This window comes from Syngnathus scovelli, chromosome 1 (genome assembly GCF_024217435.2).
Source record: "Syngnathus scovelli strain Florida chromosome 1, RoL_Ssco_1.2, whole genome shotgun sequence".
In the NCBI taxonomy this organism is placed as follows: domain Eukaryota; kingdom Metazoa; phylum Chordata; class Actinopteri; order Syngnathiformes; family Syngnathidae; genus Syngnathus; species Syngnathus scovelli.
In genome coordinates, this window is record NC_090847.1 from 7378834 (window position 1) to 7395841 (window position 17008).

Consider the following 17008-nt stretch of genomic DNA (forward strand, 5'->3'; position numbering starts at 1 on the left):
GGAAAGACATGGGTTTGGTAAACGGCTCTTTATTTATCAAAACAAGAGTTCAACGAGCCAACAACTACTGAACTGTAACGATAAAAACATATACAAGTTGCTACACGAAATGAAATATATCAAACAATTATAACATAAATAGTTCACCGCCACACGGCCCCAAGCACCGGCGTCGACTTCCAGGTGTGTGGTGGCGTGGACTTCCATCCCCGGAGGTGGCACTTCCATCCACGGAGGTGAAAGAGAGCTCCGTAGAGTAGGACCGGGCGTGCGTAAAAGCCATGTGCGAGCCCCATCCACCGTTCCCGGATAGCCACCCGGCCGAGTGCCGGCCCCCGACTTCCATCCACGGAGGTGAAAAAGAGCTCCGTAGAGTAGGACCGGGTGTGCTTAAAAGCCATAATAGTTTTTCAAACCTTCTGTGTCACTCCAAATCATTAAATCCTTCAAACTCTTTGTCCTCCGTGTCACTTACAAACAAAGCCGCTAATTATGCCGGTAGTACGTGGGGCCCTTCGTCATCTTCGTCATCCCGTGATCGAATCTTTGTCCTTTATGTAAACAACCGCCGCGCTGCGCCGTGCCGCGCCGTGCCGCGCCGCACCGCGCCGCTGACGTCACTTGAAATTCAAATTACAGTAATCTATCACTACATCACGGTTCGTTTATCGTGGTTTCACTTCTTTTGGGGGGGGGGATTTGTGAAAAAATTCACATATAAGTTGCTCCTCAGTATAAGTCGCCCCGCAACCAAACTATGAAAAAAAACGCGACTTATAGTCCGAAAAATATGGTATATTATATAATTATATTATATATACTTATTATATATACTATATACTTATATTAAAATGTTTCTTATATATTAATATTTCTTCATCTAAAATATTTATTTCTGTATTTTTCCCATCATTAGTCATCGGTAGTAGAACATGAATTTTCTGACCAGAAAGGGCAGAAAATTAGCTTTTGGCAAAAGAAACGTCATGCAGAACCATGACGTGGATGCTGTAGTAGCTGACATCGCAATTATTGAACAACAAAAACCAGACGGGTGTTTTATGACAAAATAGTTAATAATTAATTAATTTAAAACTATTTATTGACAACAAACATGCTGACGCCGACTCCCCGCATGGAGACATGATGTCCTGAACTAGTAGTCATTTAGGGAACGGTCAAATTGCTTTCTGGTTGATGACAAGGATGCAAATAAGGGAACATGATTATGGAAACTGCTACAAGGTTGCTTTCAAAGGGTTACGTTCCAAACCAACCCCGCAATGAGTGAAATATGAGACAGATAAATACTCAAAATGCACGTTTTTATAGCATTTATAGCAATAATCTAAGGTCTTTAAACTCACTTAAAATGGAATATATTGAAAGAGAGTAACAGCAATGGATAATACAAAATTATTGTTCAAGCAATATATCAGTGAGTGTACCGATTCCTCAGTTTTGATCAAACTAACAAACGATTATATTCATGAAGACTTACGTGTCACGGTCGGTTGGTGTAGCATGGAGCAGGACGACCAAGTGCAGCTTGGACCAGGGTTTATTGAAGCAACTCAAAATACAGACTCGGTAAACTGACATGACTTAAACACTAACTTGACTGACTGACCGGGACGTGGAACAAGAAGACAGCAGGACATGACGGCACCAAGACAGGACGACAACACCGAACGACAGCAACCAAAACCAAAACCAATACCAATACCAATGATCCGACAGGGAGAGAGGGGCAGACAGGACTTTTATACACGACAGGTAACGAGAGGCAGGTGGGAACAATCACACTGATCATGGGCACACAGGAGGGGAGGGGCGAGCACACAGACAGAAACCAAGACAGACACATAGTGGAGCAGTTGGGGGCGAGACGTGACAGAACCCCCCCCACAAGGGACGTCTCCCGACGTCCATCCATCCATCCATCCATTTTCTGAACCGCTTAGTCCCCACGGGGGTCGCGGGCGTGCTGGAGCCTATCCCAGCTGTCATCGGGCAGTAGGCGGGGGACACCCTGAACCGGTTGCCAGCCAATTGCAGGGCACACAGAGACAAACAACCATTCGCACTCGCACTCACACCTAGGGACCCGACGTCCCAAAAAAAAAAAACTAGGGGAACCGAACCGCACCGCACTCGGGCGGCGACTTGGGGAACCGAACCGCACCGCACTCGGGCGGCGACTTGGGGAACCGAACCGCACCGCACTCGGGCGGCGACTTGGGGAACCGAACCGCACCGCACTCGGGTGGCGACTTGGGGAACCGAACCGCACCGCACTCGGGCGGCGACTTGGGGAACCGAACCGCACCGCACTCGGGCGGCGACTTGGGGAACCGAACCGCACTCGGGCGGCGACTTGGGGAACCGAACCGCACCGCACCCGGGCGGCGACTTGGGGAACTGAACCGCACCGCACTCAGGCGGCGACTTGGGGAACCGAACCGCACCGCACTCGGGCGGCGACTTGGGGAACCGAACCGCACCGCACTCGGGCGGCGACTTGGGGAACTGAACCGCACTCGGGCGGCGACTTGGGGAACCGAACCGCACCGCACTCGGGCGGCGACTTGGGGAACGGAACCGCACTCGGGCGGCGACTTGGGGAACGGAACCGCACCGCACTCGGGCGGCGACTTGGGGAATCGAACCGCACCGCACTCGGGCGGCGACTTGGGGAATCAAACCGCACCGTACTCGGGCGGCGAATTGGGGAACCGAACCGCACCGCACTCGGGCGGCGACTTGGGGAACCGAACCGCACCGCACTCGGGCGGCGACTTGGGGAACCGAACCGCACCGCACTCGGGCGGCGACTTGGGGAACCGAACCGCTCTCGGGCGGCGACTTCGGGGAACAGAACCGCGCTCGGGCGGCGACCTAGGGGACAGAACCGCACTCTGACGGCGACCTAGGGGACAGAACCGCACTCTGGCGGCGACTGCGTGGACAGATCCGCACTCTGGCGGTGACTTCGGGGACAGAACCGCACTCGGGCGGCGACTGCGGGGACAGATCCGCACTCGGCGGGTGACCTAGGGGACAGAACCGCACTCCGGCGGCACCCTAGGGGACAGAGCCGCACTCTGGCGGTGACCTAGGGGACAGAACCGCACTCGGGCGGCGACTGCGGGGACAGATCCGCACTCTGGCGGTGACTTCGGGGACAGAACCGCACTCGGGCGGCGACTGCGGGGACAGATCCGCACTCGGGCGGCGACTGCGGGGACAGATCCGCACTCTGGCGGTGACCTAGGGGACCGAACCGCACTCTGGCGGTGACCTAGGGGACAGAGCTGCACTCGGGCGGCGACTGCGGGGACAGATCCGCACTCTGGCGGTGACTTCGGGGACAGAACCGCACTCGGGCGGCGACTACGGGGACAGATCCGCACTCTGGCGGCGACTGCGGGGACAGATCCGCACTCTGGCGGTGACTTCGGGGACAGAACCGCACTCGGGCGGCGACTGCGGGGACCGAGCCGCACTCTGGCGGCGACCTAGGGGACCGAGCCGCACTCTGGCGGCGACCTAGGGGACCGAGCCGCACTCCGGCGGCGACCTAGGGGAACCGAACCGCACTCGGGCGGCGACTTGGGGAACCGAACCGCACTCGGGCGGCGACTTGGGGAACCGAACCGCACTCGGGCGGCGACTTGGAAGTCTATGCCGCGATCGGCGGCAACTCAGGAAGTCCGTACGGCAAGTGGCGGCGACTCCGGAAGTCTGTACCGTGATCGGCGGCCACTCACAAAGTCCGTATTGTGATCGGCGGCATTCGGAAGGCGGGGCTGTGCGCGGCGGCAAGAGCCATCACGCGCCGCAGCAGAGTTGAGCGGAGCCAGGGACGATCGCGGGTCCGACGCAGCTGGCTTGGATGTCTGGCGACGTTCGCGGGTCCTGCGACGCTGGGGTGGAGCCCGATGGCGGCCGTGAGTCTGATGACGCCGGGGTGGCACTCCGATAGCGGCCGCGGGTCCGGCGTCGCGGCAGCGAAGTCCGACGACGGTCGCAGAGCTGATGGCGCCGGGGGGGAATTCCGATGGCAGCCGTGAGTCCGGCGTCGCTGGAGCAAGATCCGATGGCGGCTGCAAGCCCATGGCGCTGGAACATGCTCGGATGTGGATCGGGCGTCGCAGCGGGAGCTGGTGGTGAAGGGTGGTCCAAGCGCTGGCCGCTGTGATGGTCGGATCATTCTGTCACGGTCGGTTGGTGTAGCATGGAGCAGGACGACCAAGTGCAGCTTGGACCAGGGTTTATTGAAGCAACTCAAAATACAGACTCGGTAAACTGACATGACTTAAACAATAACTTGACTGACTGACCGGGACGTGGAACAAGAAGACAGCAGGACATGACGGCACCAAGACAGGACGACAACACCGAACGACAGCAACCAAAACCAAAACCAATACCAATACCAATGATCCGACAGGGAGAGAGGGGCAGACAGGACTTTTATACACGACAGGTAACGAGAGGCAGGTGGGAACAATCACACTGATCATGGGCACACAGGAGGGGAGGGGCGAGCACACAGACAGAAACCAAGACAGACACATAGTGGAGCAGTTGGGGGCGAGACGTGACATTACGTTAAAAATCAAACCTACAGCCATGGCTGTATGGGCGTAAAAAGCAGACAGCAGTTGGAAGATGAATGAATGAATGTACACAGTGCTATCCACGTAATGTGCTGATATCGAGTGGGCAAAAGTGAAATTTCACTCAAAACAAATAATAACAAATAATGTTAACAGGATTGTTTTTGTGGACTGGAATGTTTTTCTCCCTTCAAGCATTGAAGCATTGATCACAATGTGTAAACCCTTTTCCATAGTGGACCTACCACCGTTGCAAATATACATGTAAAGCGGCTCTTTACAGAAACTATTATTGGAATTGTGCCTTCCCAATGTGAGCATTTTTAAATTCAGAAACTAGAGCACCGCATGCAGCACAAAGGGAGTGATTGTCATATTTTTTTCTGCCCTGCTTCCTGCACAAGTCAGCCTCGGCATGCCTGGCAACTGAAGGGTCTATAAATGTTCCATGCTCTGCGTCCTGTGAGTTACAAGGCTCTGGGCAGGCAATAACTCACACCATTAAACATAACGAGAGCCTAGACATCAGCAACAATGAAAAATCATGTCTGATCCTAAAATGGTGAGATTTAATATTCATTTCATTAATGCATTCAAGTGTTAAGACTTTTAAAGTGACTGACAGGTGCTCGCTGTAGAGGTCAGAATAAAAAAAACGTAAAGTTATTTGCATCTGTCCCTTGAAATATGCTGATTATATTTTTATATTGGCAACACCATAGTCCTAATGGCCTCAACAGTCTTCTGAATAAAGCAGAAGCAAGAAGCAATTATCTACACAGAAAAGCTGCCAACCATATTTTTTATACTAAAAATCGTTCCAGAATATAAATTGCACCAATCAAAAAATGCATCATGTAGAAGAAAAAATAACATCGTTGAAGTTGCTCTGGAGAGTTTACAAAAACCGAGACCAAGGACAGCACATCTCATACTCGCACCTAAAATCTCCGATGACTAACCTTGGGTGTGTTCTGAAAAACACTCACTGACTGCTTCAGAAATTCAGAGCATTGTTCAAATATGCTGTTTGGGTATTCAGAATGCCCCCCAAAAGGACTGCAGGCACATGATGCAATAGGAAAATTGAAACAGTTCAAGAATAGCTACATTTGGGAATTAATGGGAGCAGAGGGCACGTATCCTTCTCTAAACACTCTCTAAGAACATGGCCACCAGCGGTAATGCAAAAGTCACCATCATCATCTTTTGCTTCTTCTTCGACTACTTTCTTTTGGCGGTCAGCAAATACTTTTGGTGCATTACCGCCACAGCACCAAAATATTTGCCAACTCACACATGAAAGTCAATACGGGGATTTTGGGTGACAGTCCGAGCTCGAATTTTAATGGCGACAAGTCAAGTATGTATAAGGTCAAAATATGAAAAAGAAAGTCCAAAGAAATATGGCATTTTCTGTACTGCTGATTCATTTCAGGTTGCGGTGCCTATCTTTGGTGACTTTGTATGAGAGGCACGGTATACTCTGGAATAACTCCCTGTCAATCACAGGACTGACAGAGACAGACAACAGGTCATCAATTACTCTGGCATCCATCCATCCATCTATCCATCCATCCATCTATTTTCTATCCTGCTCACCTGCCCATCGCTAAGCACTTGTAAACAAACAACCACTCACATTTACACCTATAGAAGATTCAACGTCTTCATTAAAAGTAGCATGTCTAGTTTTGGTATGTGGGACAATATGTGAACTCTAAACACAAAGGCAAGCCACCTAACTTCTAGTATTGACCTAAAATACTGGGATGACCTGTAAGGGTGTGCATCTCTCCAATAAAAAAAAAAAATAAATAAAAAAAAGATTCATTGCATATCTTTTAAGTATGGTATATTTTAGAATAAATTTGTTCACTTTGATCTGACACACCTGGATCTTTTACACCAGATTTTTCAATTCAGATTCTGTTTCCGTTACACCCCTAATATTTTATGTAACCATAAAATGGTAGCGCTGCAGATCAGGTTGCATCAGTGGTGCAGCTACAGTACAAAAATAAACACAGACAGAAAAGCAGGACAATAATGGTTCAGTCAAAACAATGACATTTTACATTTTAAATGTAATTTAAAAAAAACAATGTTCAAATCCAGACAGGCAACTTTTTGTAGGTTTCAAAATGTACGTAGGACCCAACCAAGGGTCTTCTTGCTTTGGGCCACTGTGCTGCCCACCCTTTCAACAGTGGAAAAAGAAAAACTCAGGAGATGATTTCTATTCAACAGGCATGTATTGAACATTTTTGGACATCACAAGTCCACAAGGTCACATCGTTTGATGTACTGTATTGCAACATTGGAATACATTTTTCAAACCTGTGAGTCTTTTTTTTTTTTTTTTGGTGTAGGCGCTGCACATCACATATTGCTCAGAGTTACGGATTTTAATTTAACAGCCTGAAATAACGATGGTGCAATTCATTGACACACGCAGTACACCAAGGGTAGAAGTTCATCTATTCTTTTTTTTCACTCATCCATGTTACGTAGATTTATGTCATTACATACCTCCGTGATTAAAATCTCTCCTCTCTGACACCATAACGCCTCAGCAGAGCGCTACAAGCAATAAATGGCAATCTGTTAACGCCATACTTTCTCCGCCACCTTCATCTGTTACCGCATGACAATCAAAATTCAGCAATTAACCTGCTCAGTCACCCCATGGCGAGCTCAACGGCTGGACTGGAGCTCAACTTCAGAGGTGGAGTTAAAAGCGACGCGGGGGCGTGAGGATTGCAAATGAAAGCTGACACTGAGACAGAAAGCGCTTCATACCATATTTCACATGTCTCATTAGATAATTTTACCCTTTGTAATAGCAATGTCAGGGGACAGACAAGGTATTTTTGATGACTAATTGGAAAATTCTTCGTTTGTGTGTCAAGGTAACGCCGTACAATCACGGTCAGGTTCCAAACACGCTGATCTGATACAACTGAGGGAGATTAATCACCACTAGATAACCACAACCTGAGAATACATGGTAGAAATGACAAAAATCAACAAATTAGCTCTGGAAACTTCAGTATTATACTCCAAATAAAACGTTTCCACAGCAGCGAGTTTTCTTGCAGCCTTAATTAACAACAAAAAAATGATAAAAGAAAAAAAGCAAGGCAGTTTTATTTGTACAGCACATTGCATACATAAGGTAATTCAATGTGATTCACAACCAAGGTTGGTGAAGAACTGTGACATTGCTACAGTAGAGCTGAAAATAAATCTCCATAGATAGAGCAGACCTGGTTGAAATTCTTCCTCCCACATTCCAAAGACATGCATGGTAGGTTGATTGGGCACTACAAATTGTCCAATTGTGAGTGTGAATTATTATTTGCCTATATGTGTCCTGCGATTGGCTGGCGACCAATCTTTTCACATGTCAAACAAAGGTGTGTTGAGTGGGTGACCAAAATAAACTTGAAAAAGAACAAATTATAGTTACAAAAAATATTAATAAAAAAAAAAAAACAAATGGAATAATGCGTGCATAGTTTACTGTAAATTATGTATAGAATGCATACATGAAAACTGACCGTTCAATTTGGTTTCAAAAGGTTGTTGACCTGCTAAACAGTGCACAGTGTGGAATTATCTGACCCTTGTATTTTATTTGATATAAATCAGCCACTGTTGCTGCAGAATGTAAGGGTGGGCATGCAGTGCTAATAAAGCATCAATCATCAATGAGATGAAAACAATAGTAGATAGAAGTCAGATATTCCAAATGCTTGCAATGGTGACATGCATTTAATGAATGTTACAATTAACATCTACTTGCCACACCATTTTCTTCCATATCAGTTCTTCAGGTTAACAGTTGTCTTCAAATTGTATACAAGAGGGCGATGCAGAATTAGCTCCTGTGACCGCCGCTGACTTTGCCGCAGCCTCTTGATGACCTGGAGAGGAGAAATCAACCTGAGATGTGCTTGTTTACATAATGGCCATGCAATCCAATTGTCTCCAATCATTCCAGAGATATGACTTGGTGATGTTTATTGGTGAAGTAACTCCATGCAAAAAAGTGAGGCATTAAAAAAGTAGGATTACCTTCAAGGTTGCCTCAATTACAAATCTTGGTTGGGCCTTGTTGCTAGGTCAAATACTGCATAAACATGAAACGGGAAGATTTCAAGGGCATATTCACGTTAAAAAAACAAAAATGTCCTTGCAAGCTAGGAAAATGCAGTGAAATTGGTTCCACGCTAGCATGGCGAGGATGCAGTTGTTCAGCACAAGGATTTATGAAATTGAATTTCAATGGCACATTGAGCAGTACATTAAGAGCGTGCCAAAAATGAGAATCGGAGCTGTGACGGATTGAGACAAATCACTGGCCAAACGAGCTGACAACAAGATGCCTGAAGCATTGTATTGCACTATTCAATTAGCATTTAAGTGGGTTTAGGGGAGAATTGTTTTGTGTTGTTCTGCACATGAAATATGAGCGCCTTCTGCACATTTTCTCATTAGAGCCACTTTGACGGTAACACTGAACCACATTTGTCTTCTCCATTGTGTAGCCCTGGTGCACAAGCATCAAATAAGACAGAAGAGCCACCTACAGCAATGTCACAATTGTTAAATAATCTATTTTTTTAATTGTGTTGATACTGAATGGTTCTGTATGCCTGTAAATATGATCGTAACCGATGATTTCCACGCATATTGAGTAACCTCACTATTGCGTCGTGTCGCTTGGGATCAAAGTGACTGTTTTTGACATCTAGGCAGCACAATAGTATTGTAAATTATAGTAAATTATAATCATACTATCAGGTGTTTTTTTTTTAGCAAATAATAGAATCTTCAAGCATTTGGCCTTGAAAAAAAGAGCTTGTTATAAAAAAAAAGGAAAATATGCACTTTCCATCTTTGTCTCTTCACAAACACCAGACACTGAACCTTTTTTTTTTTTTAAATATATCCATTAGGAAGACTAATAAGCGTGGGAAACCTTGCTTTCAGTCTCGTGGTGCATTAATCAGTGACGCTCTAATATGCTTTTGGTCTGATTATGGCTGCAGCTTGCCGGGAGCTGATAAACACAATGACGTATGCTTTGGGTCCCTGATGGACTTCAATGCGGCTAACTGAAAGAAAACCAACACAACACAATGTACGACAACAACAACCTGCATGAACCCATTTTGTTCCTCAAATCAATTTGATTTTCTCATTTTAATTATGGCAGAATGATGATGTATGCGCCACTAATAAGACATGAATGGGAAATAAAAGGTCGGTGAGACCTAGATAAATGACTCCAATTATTTCATCAATTGGATAGAAGCCCCTCTATATGTTCTAATTTCAATGATAATAAAATTCTGAATTGCTTTGTCCTAACAGGCCCCTTTCTCCATGATAAACAGCTCGGCAAGATAACCTTGTCCTGTAACCCAGACTCCCACGAGCTTCACAGGGCTATAATTGCTCATAATAAAGGCACAGGACATACAGTACACACGTTATGAAGCTGCATACAGCGAGAAGCTGCCTTATCCTTCACACTCTTATTCTGCTTTTGCACGTGTGTCAAATTCTAAAGTCGACCCCCCCCCCCCCTTCATACACTCCCTTTTTTTTACCAAGAAAGAAAAAAACACTGTTGGCTGTTTTGGGGGGAAAAGAACACATTATGTCATTGTCACGTTGTGAAAATACAATACATACATATATATATTATATATATATATATATATATATATATATATATATATATATATATATATATATATATATATATATATATATGTATACCGTATTTGCCGGTGTATTGGTCGACCTTTTTCGATCCAAAATCGACCGAAAAAAATCGACCTCGACTTATACACCGAGTCATAAAATTTAACTTCGTATTCATCGCTTCAAATGTGATGGTAACCAAGGCCGTTTCTCATGCATCTCATTGTGCGTTGCACTTAGAAAATTTGAACCGGGCGGCGTGCGCGAGTGCGCGGCCCGCTGGAAGTCGAATGAGGCTCCGCGATCTCCTCCGCGGTGCTTATAAACAGCCGATCCGCTCGGCGGGGGCTATTTTCGGCCACTTGGCGCGTGCGCACGGCCTCCCGGATGTGCCGGGCGGGTGCGCGAGCTCACCGGCCGCTGGAAGTCGAATGAGGCTCCGCGATCTCCTCCGCGGTGCTTATAAAGTGCCGATCCGCTCGGCTTGGAGCTATTTCCGGCCTCCCGTTGGTGCCGGGCGGCGTGCGCGAGCTCGCCGGCCGCTGGAAGTCGAATGAGGCCCCGCGATCTCCTCCGCGGTGCTTATAAACAGCCGCATGCGCACGGCCTCCCAGAATTTGAACACATTTCGTCAATAAATTTCGCATATTGAATTTTGAAGTTTAATATAATGCAACAATTGAGCTCGACTTATACAAAGGATATATCATAAAATCGTAAATTTCCGTCGAATTTTAGGGGGTCGACTTATACACCGAGTCGACCTGTACACCGGCAAATACGGTATATATATATATATATATATATATATATATATATATATATATATATATATATATATATATATATTTTTTTTTTTTTCGAAGGGGAACGATTCGGCTTGATTTGATATACACACCTTGTTTACATCAAAAACGATTCAAATTTTTCGATTCAATTCATGTATTTTGTTACACATTGTACAACATCACTGTTAGACATACAGTACATTTTTTAGTACTATACATTATATTATAGCACAAAGCTCTCTTGATCAGTAACTAAAGTTTTAAATGAACTGATATTTTTAGCCTGTCCATAAGTAGTGGAGGATAAGGTAGCTTTGTGGGTAGAAATAATGAATCACATCATCCTGGTTTTAGAATGCATTTGAAAAGCGATGAAAGACGATAAAGTGTCTCATCCGGGCCGTCTGATATTTGTGCCAGTCACTTGTAAGTGGACATGCACCGCTCTATAGATTACTGATGACAAGTCTCAGCGGGTCTATAAGCACAGGAAAGACTGAGGCAAAACAAGTCGATTGGTTGCAGTGCAAGTGTGGCGCAGAACAGCTGGTTTGAAACTGCTTGGATTTAACATCGCATATGGATAATAAGTCAATATAATCAGATCACTCTGGGGATTACATTTTATGTGCGTGGTTGTGCCATTTGGCATATATGCACAGCCACACTTGATAGAGATCATCATTGTCGCAAAGTATTTATATCCTCAAACCCAAAATACTCCCGCAATACTCATTCCACAGGAATATAAACTTACACGGTTGTTAGCGCGTGAACTCAACTCGTCAGTGTGACCCCCGTGATCTTGTGGTTTCGTGGGTGCAGATTTCCAGACACGCATCGCAGTCTGTGTGCATTGCGGTTCGTACGTCAAAATCTGAATTAGGCGAAAATAATGTTCTCGCGGACGTTCTTAGGCAGACCATGCTTGCAATGCAAGCAAGCTGAATGCGTGATGCGTGTTTGTCTCCATTTCACTTTTTTTTTTCACTCAACTCAAAAAATATCATTTAAGTCACCCTGAGGAAAGAAAAGAGAATGTAGTTTGGTTATGAATTTATGAAGTCCAGCAAGGTGCGAAGTGGCGTGAGTGGTGTAAACGGGCAACTGCCATTTTGCTGTTGGGGAAAATGTCCCTATGTAACCGCTTCAGTGAGTCGTCGACAATATTTTTCTTTTTTTATAGAGCGTCTGTGATTAAGTGCTATACAAATAAACTTTACTTGACTTTTCAAAAACATGTATGTGTGGTTGTGAAGCACTCAAGTCCAAATTCTCCATAGATGTGAATGCGAGTGTGAATGGTCATTATGGTTGTCATCAAATATACCTCTTTGCTGTCACTTGGATTACTGAGTGGTGAAAAACAAAAAACATTCACCAAAAAGCCTTAGAAAAGGTAAAACACGTGATAATTAACAATTGAGATAATTCTTCAGGCTCTTACTGAGCTAAAAACTAAACCTGAAAAATCATTTCTCATATAACAATTTCAAAAATTGTCAATGAGTGCACATCTAATGATTTATTTATTTCCCCCTCACCAGCTGTCTTATTTAATTAAAACACCCCTCAACAAAAGCTACAGTAAACCATCTGGTAATGTCATTCTTTGTACCATTAGTGCTTGGTTGGCCCTCCAGAAAGACCCAGAAGACCTTCTAAACCAAATCAACCTTGATTGAAAATTCTCATAGCATCACATTCTGTAATTATAGGGGAAATGGAAACAAGTGATAGCAGGGACATCAGTGATCTTTTGTTTTGTATATATCAAAGTGTAGTTACTCTGAGATGATAGGGTTCTGCACCTGTTTTTTTTTTTTTTTAATCTCTCAAAGCTGCCCTGATGTTTTCTGAAACCCGCCTACCACTGACATGGCCTTCAAGCTATTATCACTCTCCTTCCTTATTTTCCATAGCCGAAAAATCCACCACACACATCCTCCTCCCCACTCTCCAGGACCACTCTGCAAGTATCAGCAGAAAATACTGCGAGATATAATCATTTTACGACGGCTTGTGTTGTGAAGAAAGCAGTGACAAACTGCAGCTTTTGACAGCTAATTTACAGCAGCAAAACAAGAACATAAAAAGAACATGCATATGAGGTGTCATTAGCATCACAGCTAAAGAATAGAGTGAGGAAGGAATATGTTGTAATGGAGGCAAATGTAATCTGAGTAAATTATGGAAATTCCCCTCGCACAACAAAGGGATCATCAATAAGAGCTGGATGTTCATTAAGCTCAACCAGCATAATTATATGGATGTTTTGTCTCGGACACACAGCAGAGTGGTAAGCAAGCTCCCTCGAGCAGGATTTCTCATAATCGGGCGACTCATTTCAAACGTGTCAGCCACAACGGCATGATTGTACTCGTAGTCCCGGCTTCTCGGCACAAGAGCAAGAGTCATAAAACAAATCCTAAGCATTTATTTTTCCATTCCTTTTAACCTTTGAACTGTTTTTCTACTTGAGGATATAAATGTAGACGTGCATGAAACTGAGAATTTGCTAAGCACAGTGATATTCAGGAAGTAATTGACATCCCGTTTTGTTGATGAATAAGTAATGAGGCAAACACTAGTAAAAGGTATAAGCACACTTCAAACAGCTATTTGAAACTCATGACAGGTTCAGGTTTATGCCTCGAGAGATTTTAGATTCAATTTCGTTTGGGGGGTTCTATTTTCTTCTGCCTTGCTTGATCCCAACACACAAAACACACACATTTGGAAAAAATAGATCTGATTAAATAAATGAGGACTACAAAGCATAAAACTCTGCATAACGATAGTTTGACAATAGTTGCTGTTTTCCCAGCTAAGGAAAAAAATACTATTCGTTTAAAATTATATAAAATATTTTATTTATACTGCACCATTAGGTTATATTGAACTTATTTGTTAGTTTCTTAGAACTATCTACATGTGTCAGTAAAATGAGCACGTAATCAATTGTATGACTCAAGTTAAGCTAAAGTTGACTACACTTCAGTTACATCTTTATATTCTTTATAATCTTGATCATTTAATTTCAAACCGCTTGTGTGGGTGTATAAAAGCAGAACTGAATGTTTTCAGTCTACAATTCTTTATATTTTAGCCGTGTATTTTCTTTTGGGAAATAGTCAAGTGTGTTTGTGCTATTGGAGACCATTAAACTGGATTTCTCTGCACCTTTTGAACAAATACACAGCATGCCGCTGATATTTTTAAAGCTGCATTTCCTTTTGTTAAGTGTATATCACACATCGTCTGTACTCATTTTGTCTATATAACTGGTGTCTAATGAGACGGCTGACCCTGCTGACACACAGAGCCAAAACTGCAAGTTTGCTGTTAATAGAGGGAAAAATCAATGTGAACAACTTTGAGAACTGAAAAGAAAGGAGTACAAAGGTCTTTTCATGATTTCTTCACAGTTTAACAACAAATTTCTGTGTTGTTGTCCCTGCAGAATGACGTCATACTATAAAGGCAAGACAAAGTCTGCAAAGCTGGCAGATGCACAACGGTGGAATCTCCCGAGTAAGTACCATAAGGTGGTGGAGAGGAGAATTTGAGTGAAAAACGTTTGTAACATTTGTTCCAAAAAAAATTGGCCAGCGTCACACATGACGTCATGATTGAGGTTATGCCGGTTTTCTCTTCTCATCTCGCTGGCGAGTGTATGCGTTTAGGCTGGCGCTTGGGCATCTCTTCGGAGGCCAGGCTTTCATCATCTTGTCCATTCAGTGCGCACAAGAGTTGTGTTAATTTGCATAGTGCTTGTACTGAGAAGAAAAAGGATCACTGGAAACGAGCTAGCTCAATTTCAGGATAATCAGAAATGAACTGACAACATTTCCAGCACGAGCAAAACAAAACAAGCCCAATAATTGTAACTGAAAAAAACACAACAGCTGAACTTGACATTATTGGCCGTTTCCAAACTAAACTCGCAGGCTACTCGCAGGCAAAGGTCGACTTTGAAGGCCATATTAACCTACGATAACTTCCAACGTGCCTCAAATTCACACGGCCTGTGAATTTAGCCTTCAAATCTGGCCTTAAGCGTGGCTATGTGAAGCGGAGTCTCCAATGGACTCTTTGCAGGATACAAATTGCTTTTGAGCTCTCTATCAATCAGCATCTCTACAGTGGTTAACTTTACCGCTCTTGACGATTGGCAAGCATAAACGAAAGGATTATGTTCAACCTGTGAGATCCCACTTTGTTTATTTCAAGTCACATACTGCGCCAGATTCTAAAAGAGGCATTCAAATTGTTTTGGTCAGCGTCTGGTAATAGGCATAGAGGAAAAGAGAAGTGCCGTGACAGGTTGTGAACTTCCAGCTTCACTTGAGTGGCAGAAAGTTTCCCCTCCCATGAATACCAAGGACAACGTTTTTCCATTATTCATAAGCCAGCTGTTCTAAGGGGCCCATATTTACACTTATATTGCACAGCCAGCAAGTGGCTTTCCCTTATTTTATATTGTGGCTGCCAGCTTTCTTTGTTCTCTCCAGATGAAGGAGCGTCCAGAGCTGCTCCGGGGCCAAAGTGAGCACTGATGGATGTCAGGCAGACCATATATCATAAACAAAGACTCCTTGTATCATATTTACCATTTGAATTATTAAACGGTGTTTTATGATGGCTTTAAACTCGATGAGATTGCGATTATAGTTTAATTATAAATCCGCTCTCGTTCCCAAGGATGCAGACTTGATGAGCTTCCTCGTATGGCGTCAACTACAGCTCTGTGCCGCGCTTTGAGATGTGTGAGGAATAATGAAGAGCACAATTTGCCTGGGTGGAAACCTCAATCGGGTATACAACTGCCGTGATCAGCCGTCATTACACGGCCACCCGCTAGCAGCGCGGGCAAATGAATAACGCATGAATCCCTGTTGATGAAACACTGGAGAGTAGTTACCAGTACCCAGCTGTCTCATCGAGACCGTATTCATCGGCAAGCCGAGACGATCTGTACGGCGTACAACCAAAGCAGGTGGCGTGGAAGTCTCACGACGCCTTGAGGCGACGGCGAACAGGTTTCCAAATGACCCGGTTGAGCAACTGCAGCCAGATTGTTTGGCTGTCTCCGTTTCCCTAAGAGTGTCTCTCAAGGACGGAGGCCGGTGTGTCTTACACAAGCCGAGAAGGCCGATCATAGAAATAAATTAGAGACGGGCTCGGTGGCCCGCTACAGTAGATACTGTTGCAGCGCAGTCCCTGATGGATAAATGGATCTAAGGCCTCATACTGCAGCCTGAGCTCACTTATTCTGAGTACAGGTCAGCCGGCGGATGACACGGGTAATTCCTCCCAATCCTGTCCAGCCACCCCCTGGGATTCAAATGGGACTCATGTTCAAGAGCAATAACAGGATGAAATTACGGAACAAGACACATATCTTATTTATTGGACGTGGTCAGGCTACACGAGAGCGTTGACCTTAGTTGAAAGTGGCCTTTTGTTGTTTTTCCATTTTCCACCCGGGACTCTTTCTGCTGACACCCTGTGACACTGAAAACGCATTTTGATATGAATGTATACATGGATATTTCATGGCGGCTCTGACAAACTTACTTGGTTCTTTCACTGAATTTGACACACGGGTAGAATGTGTGCAAACATTTGACAAGGCCACATTGGCATTGATACGCGGTACACGGTTTCATTTATATTTGTCCTTGCTTTACATTTCTGTTAGGAGTAATATACCAGAGCTGTAAACAGTGAGTCACAATTTTTCCAAGATACAAGAAAATGCATTTTTTTTTTTTATGCTTCAAACACTTTGCAGGAGTGAAAACAGCAGCACACCAGTACTGAGATTGGCAGCTTTCCAGTCAAATGTCAAGTTTGTTGTCTTAAAGGTCAGGGGCA